The sequence below is a fragment of the Pseudopodoces humilis genome, chromosome 1 (assembly GCF_049639895.1).
Source record: "Pseudopodoces humilis isolate 2021_Gansu_Grassland_sample_001 chromosome 1, ASM4963989v1, whole genome shotgun sequence".
Classification (NCBI taxonomy): Eukaryota; Metazoa; Chordata; class Aves; order Passeriformes; family Paridae; genus Pseudopodoces; species Pseudopodoces humilis.
Window position 1 is genome coordinate 34,855,680 of NC_142200.1, and position 13,915 is coordinate 34,869,594.

The 13,915-nt window shown below is 45.9% G+C and overlaps 1 long non-coding RNA gene across 1 annotated transcript; it reads right to left on the bottom strand.

The window, feature by feature from the left end:
- Nucleotides 1-11,633: 11,633 nt before the first annotated feature.
- On the bottom strand, nucleotides 11,634-13,478 carry LOC148185052 (uncharacterized). The gene is made up of 2 exons (XR_015773937.1): nucleotides 13,122-13,478; nucleotides 11,634-12,463 (listed from the first exon to the last, which is right to left on the bottom strand). It is a non-coding gene; the product is annotated as an uncharacterized LOC148185052 (long non-coding RNA).
- Between the last annotated feature and the right edge of the window lie 437 nt (nucleotides 13,479-13,915).

Genomic DNA, 13,915 nt, shown 5'->3' on the forward strand with positions numbered 1-13,915 from the left:
GTCAACCTTTTTATTCTATTATTACTACTAGTAGTAGTACTAAAAACAGAGAAACATGTGAAACAATATAAGAGCAGTACTGCATTGTGAACAGATAGTAAATGTAATTGTTTATTAAATGATGTTTATTAATACAACTTTAAATTATTAAACTGATTCAAGAAGTCACTTACCCTTAAGAATGTCCTTGGGTGTTTTTTCAAATGCTTTTGTGACCTGATTCGGTAACAAAGGTAATGGATTAGAACTCAAAGTAAACACCATGGATGTCTTCAGGCTTTAGTAAGTTAAATATAGTGGAAGCACTTTTATTTAGGTGAAAGAAGCAGTAGAAGAAAACTTAAAAGTAAGTATTTTGAAAGATTTTTTTTTTTACTTTCTTCTATAAATTCTGTATTTTAAAGCTTCTCACTTCTCTAGGTCCCTTTGTTTTAGTAGATGTGCTAAAAAGGTATGTGTGTATGTAAATATATATGCACAAACACCTCTAATATATCTATCTATCTATCCATCTATCCATCTAGCCATACTATGTGTACATGACCTCCAGGTATAAGACTTGGGAACAAATAAGCATGTATCTGCTTATTGCATGCTGCTGTAACTTGAAGAGTTGGGCCCTGACTCAAAGGAAAATTTGGCTGTATAATAGTATACTTCCCAATAGCATGCTTGACCAGGTTTTCAAAGTCTCCCCTTCCTGATCCACTTTCATACAGACTAATAACAAAAAAGGGAAAAAGTCATAGACAAGGAGTTTATGCCAGTGTTAAAATGAACTGGCAGAATTCTTCACACAAAATTCCAGATTTTCTCATTATGCCCATCTAATACCCAAGGGTGTCCTTAGAAGTTCATTAGCAGCTCCAATTCCTATAGAGCTCTTAAGATATATGCCCATACAAAATTTAGAAAATGTGTCACTTTGGACTATTGCCCATACATTAGACTGTGCCAATTAAGTAGTCCCTGCTGCCCCTGCTTTGCTATAAACACAGTTGTATCATGTAAGCAATAGACTGCAGCAGAGAGAATCACATGAAAATGTAATGCTTGTAACATTTCTCCCCTGTCCTGCCACAGCTTGACCTACAAAAATACTTTATCACTTCAAATAAGAGAGTTTCCTTAATAACCAGTTCTGTGGTGGTCAAAGCTTTTCTACACTGGGAGCTGAGAAAAAAACCCTGTACTGGTGCTTCCCAAACCCTGGCACTGGGGACACGACCTGCCAGGGCTGTGGGGTGCATGTATAGACATGTGATTGTCAGCTCCTGCCAGGGTAGGCAGATCTCAAGAACTTTAGATAGGGAGTCACTGAAGTCTAGACTTAGTACCAGTGCTGAAGTGTGGGCTTACCAGATAAGAGACTATCCTTGGAGTTCTTCATGGTGAGAACCAGCCATTAGATGGAAGACTGTAAATATTGTTGAATTTAGATACCAGTTGTCTGGGAACTGCTGTGTCTGAGGCTGGCTGGTGGTGCTACAGACCTTGCTGTGCCATGTTGTCTTCACAAGCCCTCCTGGGAGCTATCTGGAGGAGGGGTAGTCAAGCCTATTGCATTGTATTTGGATGAAAAAAATAAAAGAAAACTGGATAAATAAACTTCTTAAAATTACTTTTGATAGTTTCAGTAGCTGGGCACCCTTGAGATGGTATATTGAAATAATAAATTAGGATCCTGTTCACAAATCTGTGATCTCTTTAGAGATGCAGATTTTTTTCCATAAGCGATGATGTTTTCCAAACACCTTCTAAATAATTCATAACCAGGAGCCAGAATGTAGAAGACTTTTAACTACAAAGTGTCAAGTCACTTTTCTTATTCATCTTGATCATATTCTTAAGATTTTTTTTTTCCTTGGAATTTTCCAGGGTTTTGTTTTTCTGAAGCTGCTTGTTTGAGAGAATTCAGACAATTTTTGACCCCATTAGCATTCCTATTTCACTATATATTCTCTCACTGTTAGACTAACTGAAGAAGTAGGAAATTCAGTTCTGCTAAATTGGGTCCCCAGAACCTCTCCATCTCTCCTTACATTTTTCCTACAGAACTGTGGGAAAACATGAGCTGCAACCAGTGTTGATAGCTAAAACCCCATCCCGTCCTTTTCAGCCTTTAGAGCAGCAGTTGCTAGTTGCTAGTAGACTAGGTTGCTAGATTTTTAAAATTAAGGAAAACATAGGAATCACTTGCTATAGGGTGTAAACCCTGAAACATGACAGGGAAATGTAGAGTTTTTGAACATATGATATACTAGTGTGCATTATATTGATTTGTGTTGTATTAGTTAAGGAGTCAATATGTGACACAGTAATTCAGTGTTGCCTTGTAATTCTAGCAGATTCAAAGCCAGCTTTCTAGTGCTTATTTGGTAGGTATTTTTCAAGGGCATTTTAAAAGATCAACCATCTTTATCTTTCACTGATAAGGCTGTTCTGATTTAGCTCTGATATTTGAAATTGTTTCACTGGAGTTGTTACTGTCTTTTCCTGCCTGGACCTAGCTACTGCTTCCATTTGATGGTCTTTCTAAATTCCAGATCTGGGCATACATAAGCACAATGAAGGATTTTCCCTCCTGATCCTTAGCAGACTTCCATATCCCATCCTTCAGGGCAGGCTTTGTGCTGGAGTTTCAATCCCAGGGCTCAAGGTTTATCCCAAATCACTGTCTTCTCTGCCCTTCATCCTACATCATCTGGTGCAAGGAAGAAATACACCGCAGTCAGGAATCCAATACAGATTCTGCTGACAAGTTTTCATCAAAAAATGACTCTGCAAAGGCATCCCATAATCACTTGGGACCTGTCGGTGGTTCTTTCTTGCTGGACAGAATTGTTCTTACTTTCTGAGAGGGTGAGTGCTTGAAAAAATTGAACAAAACCATGTGTGCTTGGAGACATGAAAATCTAGTGATTTTTGTGTTTGCCCACAAAATATTAATGTCTATTGGAAAGAAACTTGTTTGCACAAACATCTTAAGCTGAGTACAAAACAATGATCATATGCGACTGAAGAAAATGCGTTGTAAGTTAAATAAAGGTGATTTTCACAGCTCTATTGTCTCCTTTCTGTGCTTCTCCATATTGCTATATAAGCTTCTGAAATTGCAGAATTATTACTCTTCACTTGACTTTGTAGGGAAACTCAGTCTTCACTTCTACTCAGCATCATCTGCAAGCTTCCTAATAAATGCTCAGATTCTATATTCCCCAAATTTTCCAAGCAGTTTCACAGTTTCCATACAGATGAGGTTGGGTAGTCTTTCATCTTTGTTCTTTCACATCCACATGAGCCGCAGAATAGCCTTCATCCTGCAGGCTCCTGTGTTGTCTCTGGAAAGGCAGCAGTGTCTGCAGTTTGAGATGATAAAAACAGTCACATGTATTAAGTTCTAACCTCTTGTTTTCCTGTATTTAGGATTTTCTCAAACTTTTGCATCCTTTGGTGGCTTTTCCCTCATGCATTCTTTGTCTCCAAAAGCGAGAGAAAATAATAATAAAAAAATGGTATGAAATTTATATATTGCTGGAATTAATAACATGGAGTAACATGAATTTATGGACTGCTAATGGTTTGAAAATGGATTAATGTTAACGTAGTTAATATGTGGGATGCATTTACTTATCCATATTTTTTAATCTATATATACCTGTGTTCAAACCACCACACAGACAAAAACACTGTATCTGAGCTTTGATGTATCTTTAAATATAAATATCCAGGACCTGCCTTTCTTTGATTGCATGGAGTTAGTATAGCATAAACCTCATTAAATGTTTTTTTCTGTCAAACCACAAAATCTATAAATAAGTCATCTTTGCATTTTTCTTATCTCTTTGCTTAAATCAGAAAAATTAATAAAGAGAAAAGCTTTTGAATCCCTTGATTTAGAGAATGTATTTCCAACAATGTTAACAAAGCCATAACATACCGGGATTTTCCGTTCCTGTAAGTTTCTAATAATATTGACATATTGAAGTCTATCTTATTATGTAAGTTTTGCATAATAACAGAAGGAACACTTTAAAGCAGAATAGAGTTATTTGTACAGCATTGAATTTAGGATTCCTAAATACAATTTGTAAGAAAAAAGAGCTTATTCATTGAAACCAAGTATTGAAATTTTACATTCTGTTAAATTACCTAATTCAAAAATACCTTAAATAAATGAATTTAAAAACCTAGTTGTAAACATTTTCTTCTATATGAAATTACTTCCTTTTTCTCCCTATATCACTTGCTTCTTATTTCTTTTTGATTTGCCTTTTTTTCTCTATCCCTTCCTTTTTATCTATAGCTCTCATTCTTTATCTTTTTCTCTTTTTCTCATTCAGTTTCAAAACAACTGTTTTCTTTTTTTTACAATTATACTAGATTTTGGGCTCTTAAATATGTAATAAACATTTTTTTCTTGATCCAGGATCTAAGATCTCTTCTATTTTTTCTTTTTTTTTTTCCTAGTTTTTTTTTTTTTTGAGATTTTGACATGTTCGAGAAAACAATGAGAATGGTCTTCCTAGTAAATTAATTCAGATGCTCAGTCTTAAAATAATTTTTTGCTGTCCTCCACCAGTTTATGAGAAGGCTATTTATTAATTAAGTTCCTTTATGCCTATGTTAGGGTTGAGACCTTTTTCTGAGATAACATTAGTGCTAACATCCTAGTCATACAATTCTTTGCCTCTCCCAGTGCTGTTTCTTCTCTGGTACTTGCCACAGTTGTCACACCTCCCCTCTGACTGCATTTTGCTGAGCTGACAAATCAGGTTCTTGTGATCAGCTCATGACTGGAGATTACTCACCCTCTTTGCTGTCCTGGCAGCCCTTTGCCTGACCACAACTGATCATACTGTAGATAATCCCCGTGTAGGCTTGCCTGCACCTAGGGTTATGACAGAGAGTAATTTCCTCTAATAGCATCCCGATGGCTTTTAAATTTTTTTTTTTTTTTCCAGGGGCATACCACACATCTGGCATACAGGTACTATGTAACAAAACAATATTCTAAGTCTTATTCCTCCTGCTGCCTCCAGCCACTGGTAGTCCTAACTTATAACATGGAACAGTTTCATTAATTCCAGAGTGTGATGTCCCATGTTCTCAAGCAATATTAAATCCTCTTTCTATTATTCCCGGCCTTTAAATTCATCATATTTTTTTCTCATGTAATATTCCAGAAGTCCTGCATTTTTCATAGACAAGGAAAAGTGTTTCTGAGACATCTCTTCTATTATAAAGTGTTTCTTCTTTTAAACCAGGATTAATGCTCTATTTTGTGTGTATATAATGTAAGGAAGGCCCAGGACGCATTTAACTGACTGCCTTAAGTGCCTATAGCATGAACACTGACCTTGGTCATGTGTGAGTAGTTTGAACCTTCAGTTCAAGGGGGTCCCAAACCATCCCAAAATGTCTGTCCTGTCCTGGTGGGGTGCTGAGCACGTGGGGGCTCTTATTCCAGTATGGAGCTGTGGGGCTGGAACACGGCCGGGACAGCAGCACGTTTTAAATCCAAACCTCGTGTATGAAAAGGAGGGATTCCTTTCCAAAGGTGTACTGCATCCTGTCTTCTACAATGTTTCATTGTGTGTGTTTAAACCTGGCTCTTGGTCTAGGACTACAACATCTTATTAAAAATTCAAGCTTACTAAAATTAAGCTTGTGAACATATAAGTGCAGAGGATCTATCTGAACAGGTGCATGTGTTGGTTTGATTTTATATTGACAGTGATAAAATTAAGGCTTCTTTTGTCTTACCTGACAGATTTCTATGTATGTCTTAAATACTTTTGACCTATAGCTGGTCTCACCATTTTGACTAAGATGGAGAATCTGACATTTTAATCGCTTGAAATTGAGCAAAAGAATTGCAATAAAGAAAAACCAACTGATTTTTCTGTTTTCTTTTGGGGTTTTGGCATTCTTTTCAAGGAAATGATTTCTTCTGATTGGCCTTTAGAATCCTCTACAGAGGAGAGATGAAGAACTATAAAACTTTAAAATAGGTCAACATCTCACTAATTATTGCTTTAATTAGTGACAGCCACATATTTTTTTTATTCTCTTCTTCAATTTAATAGAAGTCAGATTTATCCCAATTTTTCTAGTTTGAAAGAAGTCATGCCCTTGATTTTTAATGGACTTTACCCAGCCTGTAGATTACCTGGAAGTGTCCATTGTAAAAAATGTAAAGGTTGTACTTTTAGATTTGCTGTCACGGCTGCTCTTTTCATTTTATCCACAAATATAAGTAGACTGAATGTAAATTCTTCAAAGAAGAACAAATAGCAAAAAAGTTCTTAATTAGGTTTGAAAAACAACATTGTGAAGGTAAGAGGTTTTACAGGTACCTGTACATTCATTAAAAAATGTTTTCTCAGTTGAATGTTTCACATCCTGGATGTAGAACAGTAAATCAAATCATAAATCTCCAAATGGTCCAGAAATACTTTCAATAACTCTAATAGGTCTAGTTTGTGAGACAGGAATGATGTAAGGCATAATATTTAGGTTCAAAAAAGATTGCACAATTATTTTATACAGATTCTGCAAAATTCTACAGTGTTGAGCTATAACCCTCTGAAGTCAGGAAGACCTACATGTACTAGTAATTTCCATGTTCCAAGTACTGTAAAGATACTTCAGATAATTCTGTAATTCTTTGTTAAAGTTGTTAAGAAAAGAATGTTGTTGCCTTGCTTACTAACTTCTTTACCAGCTGTATTAAGATCGGTTCAAATACACACTAGTAAACTCCTGTGTACAGAGTATTTTATTTTTCATTTCCTTGTACAGAAAACCTAGGCAAAACCTGTTAGTGATGTAGTTAAAAAGCTTAGATTGCATTTTCAGTACTTCTGTACAAGTATTAAGTGTGTATTTTAGTTAATATTATTTAACATGCAACCTGTACTTAATTGTTTAATAAACAAAATTACTCAAATACGGCAAATTATAAACCGACCTTAGCACAAACTGTACCTCTGTTAATTTAATAGTTTTCTGGTGTTAATTCAATTGTCCTTAATGCTCATTTTCAAATATTTTATACTAGAAGTGTATTTAAGATTTGGTATTTCTTCCCTGTTTTCTGGTTGTGGGATTTCTCTAGTAAGATTTTAAGACTATTTCAGACACACAAATATCTAGTATTGAGTAGTGTGGTGCTATTAATGCCCACCAAGTTGTTAAAGCAGTTCCAGATCAAGCGAAAATTAATTCGCGTTAGGCTGCAAATTACTGTCTCTATTATCTCACTCCTGAGTTATTGTGGTAATTGACCAGTATCAGAGGAGCTAAGTAACACGAAAGAAATGCAAGGGATTTTGTGCAGAGTGTGAAAACGAGTCTTATGTCATACCTTTGGTGGCTGGCTCATTGACTCCCTCACCCCGTGGCAGTCACCGCCGTGCACCGGGCCTCGAAGCACCAGACAGGTAGCTTGTCCTCTGCTTCTCTCTACGACTGGGGAAGATCCTGCTGCTGGCACAGCCCTGCGGGGTGGAGGCAGTGGGACAGTGTTTGTTCTGCTGGAGGGCTTGCTTTGCTTATCGCCTGACTTACCTGTGCTCTACACCTTTCTTAGCCACCACCCTGAGTACAGGAGGACACATGAAACAAAATGAAATGCTGGAATTTCATCTTCCTAATCAAAAACTAAATTAAAGGCTTTTAACTTTTCGAGAAACACTGTGTCTGTAAACTGGACAATACTTTGACTGTGCCTTTTGCTCTAATTTGTTCCCGAGTGAAACCGACGCCCCAGACTGCCTCAGCAGCTGCAGAAAGCAGGTAGTAGCTCATTTCCCTTCATATTTTCATGCCACAGATGGTGCTCTATAGCTCTGAATTTAAATGAGGCAGATAGCCTTGATTCCCACCGGGAAGGTATGAAAACATCGCTTCTCACGCTCTCCATCGCAAAACATCTAGAATCGTGCGTGCTTGACGTTTTGAAGTTATTTTTTATTCAGGACATTGCTGCGAGATGGCTCATACTCGAAGTTTCCCGGGTCCCGCCGCGGAGGAGCGGGGGCAGAGCTGCACTGCGCCGGCACTGCGCTGGATTTGAGCCGGATTTGCGCCGCATTTTGGCTGCGCTGGGCGCTGCGCCGTGCGCGGCCGCCAGGGGGAGCGGCAGTGCCGGGGGCCGGGCGGCGGCGGTGGTGAAGGAGGAGGAGGAGAAGGAGGAGGAAAAGGAGGAGGAAGATGACGAGGAGCAGAAGAAGGTGGTGGATCGCCCCGCTGCCCTCCCGGCCCCGCCTGGGGCTGCCCCGGCAGCCCTGGGGACAGGCTTTTCCTCCGGGGTTCCGACTGGGAGTCGCTTAAGGAGGGAAAAAGGAAAAATAAGGTTTCTTTTTTTTAAAAAAAAGGCTTGGGGGAGGGAGGACATAGCTGTCTTGTAGCTCAAGGCGAGGCTGGCAGGCAACGCTTACTGCTCCTCTCTGTGGGGAGCAGTGACTGAGGTAGCCTCGGAAATGAGGCTACCCCCAAGAAAAATTGCTGAGAGCAAGGTTTTCATTCCATTTTCAGAGCAGGAAGGAAAGTGATGAATATTAAATGTTGGTTACTTTCAGACGCTGCCACCAGAACCTCAACGCGCCTACAACAGCAGTATGACATTGGAACGGGAAATGCACATCTCTGGATGGCACAGTTCATCACCTGGGTCTTCAGACCTTCATTTTTTTACATGCTCCATCATCTTCATCATCACTGCTATTACTGCTATTGTAGTTTAGAAGGCAGAAAGGTTCCCTGGCTCTGGAAGCTTTCCAAAAAGAAAGCTCCATCTATTCCAAAGAAAGTTCCATTTCATTTCAGGCATTAAGATGTATCTTAAAAGCTATATTGAGGGATTGGTGGTGGAAAGCTCACTTACATATTTATGTTTCTTTTGCTACAGAACTATAGGATGTTTATAATAGATCTTTAGCACTGATATCCAAAAAACCAAATAAAAGTAAAATGTGGGGAAATAATGCCTCAGTGCAGCAGTGGTCAGCTCATGTTTGTAATCCTGCAAACAGTTTAACTGAGTGCTTCAGGTTGCTCAGGACACAAGGCTTTAAAGTACTTCCCTGCTCTCTACCTATGTGAGGGTCAGTCTCTGCTGTGCATCATCCTGGCTCACACACGAGCAGGCAAAGACGGGCTTTCCTCAGTTCTCTGCTTGGCTCCCCTGAGCTCCTGTGCAGCGCTGGGTCTTACAAGGGACATAAAAGCAAGAAGCAGTGATGAACAGAAATCGTGACAATCTGGTACTACATGGAAAACACAAAACGTGTACATGAGTGTCTAGGTAGATGTATATATGTGAACAGGTATCTCAAAAGAAGAAATGAGAGCAGCTGTGTGGCATGGCAGGAGCTGGCAAAAGACACGACCCCAACTCAGTGAGCTGAAGGGAAAGAACGGAGTAGCCCACGTGCTTCATCTGTCCGCTGGACATTGCAAAGATGACTACACGGGGATGCAGAGGAGACGGGCTGCTGAAAGGACAGGAATTCTCCCCTTTTATCCCTTTGCAGAGAAGGATGATCAGTCCAATCTGCAATCCGGTTTTTGGTAGAAAAAACACTGCTGTCAGGCTGTCTGCTGAGACCAATAAGAAAGAGGACAAAGCTCTATGACCTTCAGGCAGAGAGTGTTGTTATCATTATAGTTCTTGTGGTTACTGCTGTTACTTAGTTGTTTTGCCTTATTTAGCGTTTGAGAGCATCCCCTGCCCTGGCTGGCTGTGGCCGCTGTTTGACGGATGAAGAGCAGAATTAGGCCGCGGCAGATGGCTGTGGACGGAGTCGGGATAGGAGCAGGACAGAGCCCCGGCAGGACTTCCTTCCAACCCGGCTGTTTCAGAGGGGGGGTGGGAGGGACTCGGCGGGAAGGATGCGCGGGGGGAACCCGCTCGGGGACTGCGCGGGGCAGCGGCTGTGCACTGCGCATCGGCCGAGGCTCAGGCCGAGCCGCTCTCCTGCCGTCCCCGCACCCCCGCCTTCCTCGCCGCTCAATCCCGTCGGGATGCTGGGTTTTCTTCAGCCGGGGAAGGTCCCATAGCGAGGGCCACCCGGGGCCTCCGGGGCGAGTCCGCCCGACCAGGGACGGGCGGTGCGGCGGCCCTCGGCGGGAACGCGGTGCCCCCGCCAGCACCAGGGACAGCGCCGGCAGCAGCCCTGCGGCTCCTTTGTTCCACCGCCGGCGGGGCCCCGCAGAACAAAGACTTCCGCCGCCGGCGGCGCGGGGACCCCGGCCTCTCCCCTCCCCGCCCCCGCACCCTCCCCGCACCCTCGGGCTTGCCCCGGCCAGGGCCGCCGCCTCCAGCGGGCCAGCGTCTCCAGTGTGCCGGCCTCGCACGCCCCTGGCCCGGCGCACGTCGCGCTGCCACCGCCGCCCCGCCACTCTCCCCCGCGCGTAAGCTGCCCCCCGCCCCCTCCGCCCCCGCCGCCCCCCGCTCCGCGCTCGCCAGCCGCTGCCTTGCGCCTGGCCCCGCCGCCCAGCCCCGCGCACAAAGCCCGCACGCCGCTCCGCCGGCACCGCTCTGCGCCGCTCTCCCCGCACCGTGCCCACACGCTGCTCCCCCTCCCCGCCTCTCCCTCGCAACCTCCGCACACTCTTCTCAGCGCATCCGAGCTGCCTCTCCGCACATGGCTGTGCTGCGGTGCCCCCGCGGCACCTCCGGCACCCCCCGCCCCGCGCACCAACTCTGCACATGGCTCTGCCTCGGCCCGCCCGCGGCACAGACGCTGCTCCGCTGCCCCCGCGCACCGCGCCGCTGCCCCGGACTCTGCGTTCCGCGGCTTCAATAGGAGCCCCGCAAGAGGAGGAGCCATTACCGAGCTGGCACTCCTAGCTACCGGCTGAGAGATGCGCAAAGAACAATCCTCGCGATGATAATATTAGAAAATGTATTTATTTCCCATTAATCGACTTTACATGGTTCAGCCCAAGAAAGCGAGAGGTCGAGTCACCACTACCTTGAAAAACCACCACGGCTACCGCACCGCTCCTGTAGCCCCCCACGGCCCCGTTACCTGCTGCTGACAGCTGCCCCCGCGGGCGCCCGTCCCGTGGCAGTGGCATCTCCTTTCCACCGGGCTGAGCCAATCAGTCCACCAGTCCTAGTTAGTCTCTGTTTCCGTAGGTGAGTACAGGTTGTCGAGCTCTTTATTGCTTTGTCTCTCCTTTTTTCCTTTCCTTTTTCTCTCTTTTTTTTTTTTTTTTTTAGCTAATTGCAATTATTTTTATTATTAACATTATTGTTATGGTATGTTCTAGCGATATCTTTCATGCTGCTTTGAGGATCCGCTCTTGGCATTCACCGCGTGCCTTAATTGTATGACATTAAATCAAGGTCCGCTGTGAACACGGAGAGTCAGAGCCTTAGAGCACTCTCTCTCTCTCTCTCTCTCTCTCTCTCTCTCTCAGCAGAACAGCAACCGATCCCCGAAAAAACCCGGTAATTTCCCTCCGCCCTAGTCCCATTCTGGCCAGGGCTGCATATAACTCATGCTCGAGTTTTCTTACTAGCTAGTCTGTTGTTTGCAAGGCTCAGGAAGCTTTTAAATATGTATTTAATGGATTAAAAAAAAAAAGAAAAAGAAGAAGAAAAAAAAGATAAAATAAGCTTGTGCTTATTGCACACTTCCAGACGACTGCTTTAATTTCACCAGCGTCTTCGCGTGATTTTGAACACAGGAGTTGACTCTCCCCGACTCGACGTCTGTCATTTGGCATCCCTGGCTGAGAGGAATGACCGCGTCTTTCCGGCTGTCTCGGTCCGCCTGGGTCTACGTCTCCCCTGGAGCACGGGAGGGGGGAGCCAGCACCCCCAGAGCATCCCTGCTCCCCTCGGCCAGGGGGAGGGCGGGGGAGGGAAGAGGGGATCTTTCGGCGATGAAAAATGAAAGGGCAGGACGTGTCATCTTTCTTTGTAAAGCAGAAAAAAATTTAACTCACTCGCACCTGCCCCTTTCCCGGGAGGGTCTGGGCAGCCCATCTGGCTTGCCTACACTGAACTGGCGAGTGAGGAAATGAGGGGTGAAGTCATTACAGTAATTAAAAAAAAAAATAAAATTAGCCTGAGCTTTTATTATTATTATTATTGTTACGCTTTTTGCCATCTTTCACGGCTCAGGATCGGGACCATTCCTTTTCGGCGCCGACGGCGCGCCGGGGAGGAGTGGAGCGGCCGGGCACCTTGCATCACCCTGCGGGCTCGACCACGGCCGGACCCCAGGAACCGGGCAGCTGACCTCGACTGCTTCCTCGGCGCCAGGGCCCGGGAGAGAGAGAGGAGGCGAAGGGGATGTGCTGCGGCTGCACGCGGCGGCGGCCGGGATCCTGCGGCGAGCTGGGCTTCTCAGAGACTTTTCCCGTAGCTTGCCGGGGCATCCGGGGGCAAACTGGGAAGGCGGCTCCGGCCCCCCTCGGCACCGTAGCTCCTGCGTGCGGCCTCCTGGAAAACAGACAAAGCAAGAGCGTTAGAAATGCAGGCGGGGAGGAAAGGAAAGGCAGGCGGGGAGGGAAGGGCGCCGGGAGCCCGCACGCCGCGCGGTTGCCAATGACAAAAGGGAGAGAGGGGGGAGTCAGAGCAGGAGAAGGGCGGGGAGGGAAAGGGGAAGGGGAGGAAGCGAAGGGAAGGGGGGCCACACGGACTGACGCGAAGCTGAGGTCGGCCAGACCCGAGCCTGTGGGGCTGCTTGGTCGGCGGCCGAGGAAGGGACAAGGAACGCCCATCACCGCAGCGCTAGGGTGAGCGGGCATCTGGGTCCCTGCAGCGCGGTGGGAACGGGCCAGCCGCGGGGAACCGCAGAGAGCAACCTCCCTGCCCACCGCTGCAGAATCCCCGGAGAGCAAGCACCGGGGAAAGCTTTTTTTAAATTATTATTATTTATTAAAAAAAAAAAAAAGGAAAAAGAAGAAAATAAAATAATAAAATACAGGGACTCTGAAGGGGGTGGGGAACAGCAGTTCCCCCTTCTTTTTCGTCTTGAGGACCGTACTAGAGCAAAGAATCGTAGGGAGAAATCCAAGCATCCAAATAAAAATAAGAAATAGCAACCCAGTCCAAATACCGAAAAAGAGAATCATAATCAAAAAGGAAATGGTCAAACCTGCCGAGGGCTGGCGGCTCCTCCACCCAGTCGGAGCCGCGGAGCGCAGGAGAGGAGAGCCCCTCTAGCTGCTTTCGGGGGATAGGAAGCGGTCCGGTCTCTCCCCCTCGCTTGCTGCTCCAGAATTAGGGATTAATGCCTCTCCAGCCAAACAAATAAGGCATCTGCCTTCAGTACAAGAGGATTACACGGGGTTGCTGACGTCACCAGCCAGGCAGATGTTGGCTCCCAAAGTCCTGATCATCTCCCGTGTCCTTGAAACCCGGCACAATCCCAGACCCGCGCCGCCCGGCCGGGTCCCCGCAAGGTCGAGGGGGACCTGGTCGGAGGGGACCCCGCCGAGCCGCTCTCTCCCAAAACGTCCTCACGCATCATCGGGAGAGAAAGGTGTGAAAAGCCGAGCCCGGCAGAAAGTTCAACCCTCCCCCTTCCCTCCGGGTCCTCTCCCCCCACCCCCCGCCCTCCCCCAGCTCCCCAACCTCAATGTCACATGAATCTGTACAGTCATAGCGAGGAAGAGGAGCCTGATCCCCGGCTCACCCAGAGGCCACCCTCCCCGCACGGCATCCGACCCCCTCGCTGCGGCACCGCCGCGCCCCCCGGCCCCGAGCCGCCCCAGCCTCCCGCCCGCAGCGGTCCGGAGCCCGGCCCCGGGCCGGGGGCGCGGCAGAGCCGGGCCAGGCCGAGCAGTACCCCGCGGCTTTGTTCTCGCTGTGCCCGTCCCGGCAGGGCAGCGGCGGGGCTGGCAGGAGAGGCTCTCTGGCAGTGCGGGGACAGCCCTCTCCCCGTCCCGG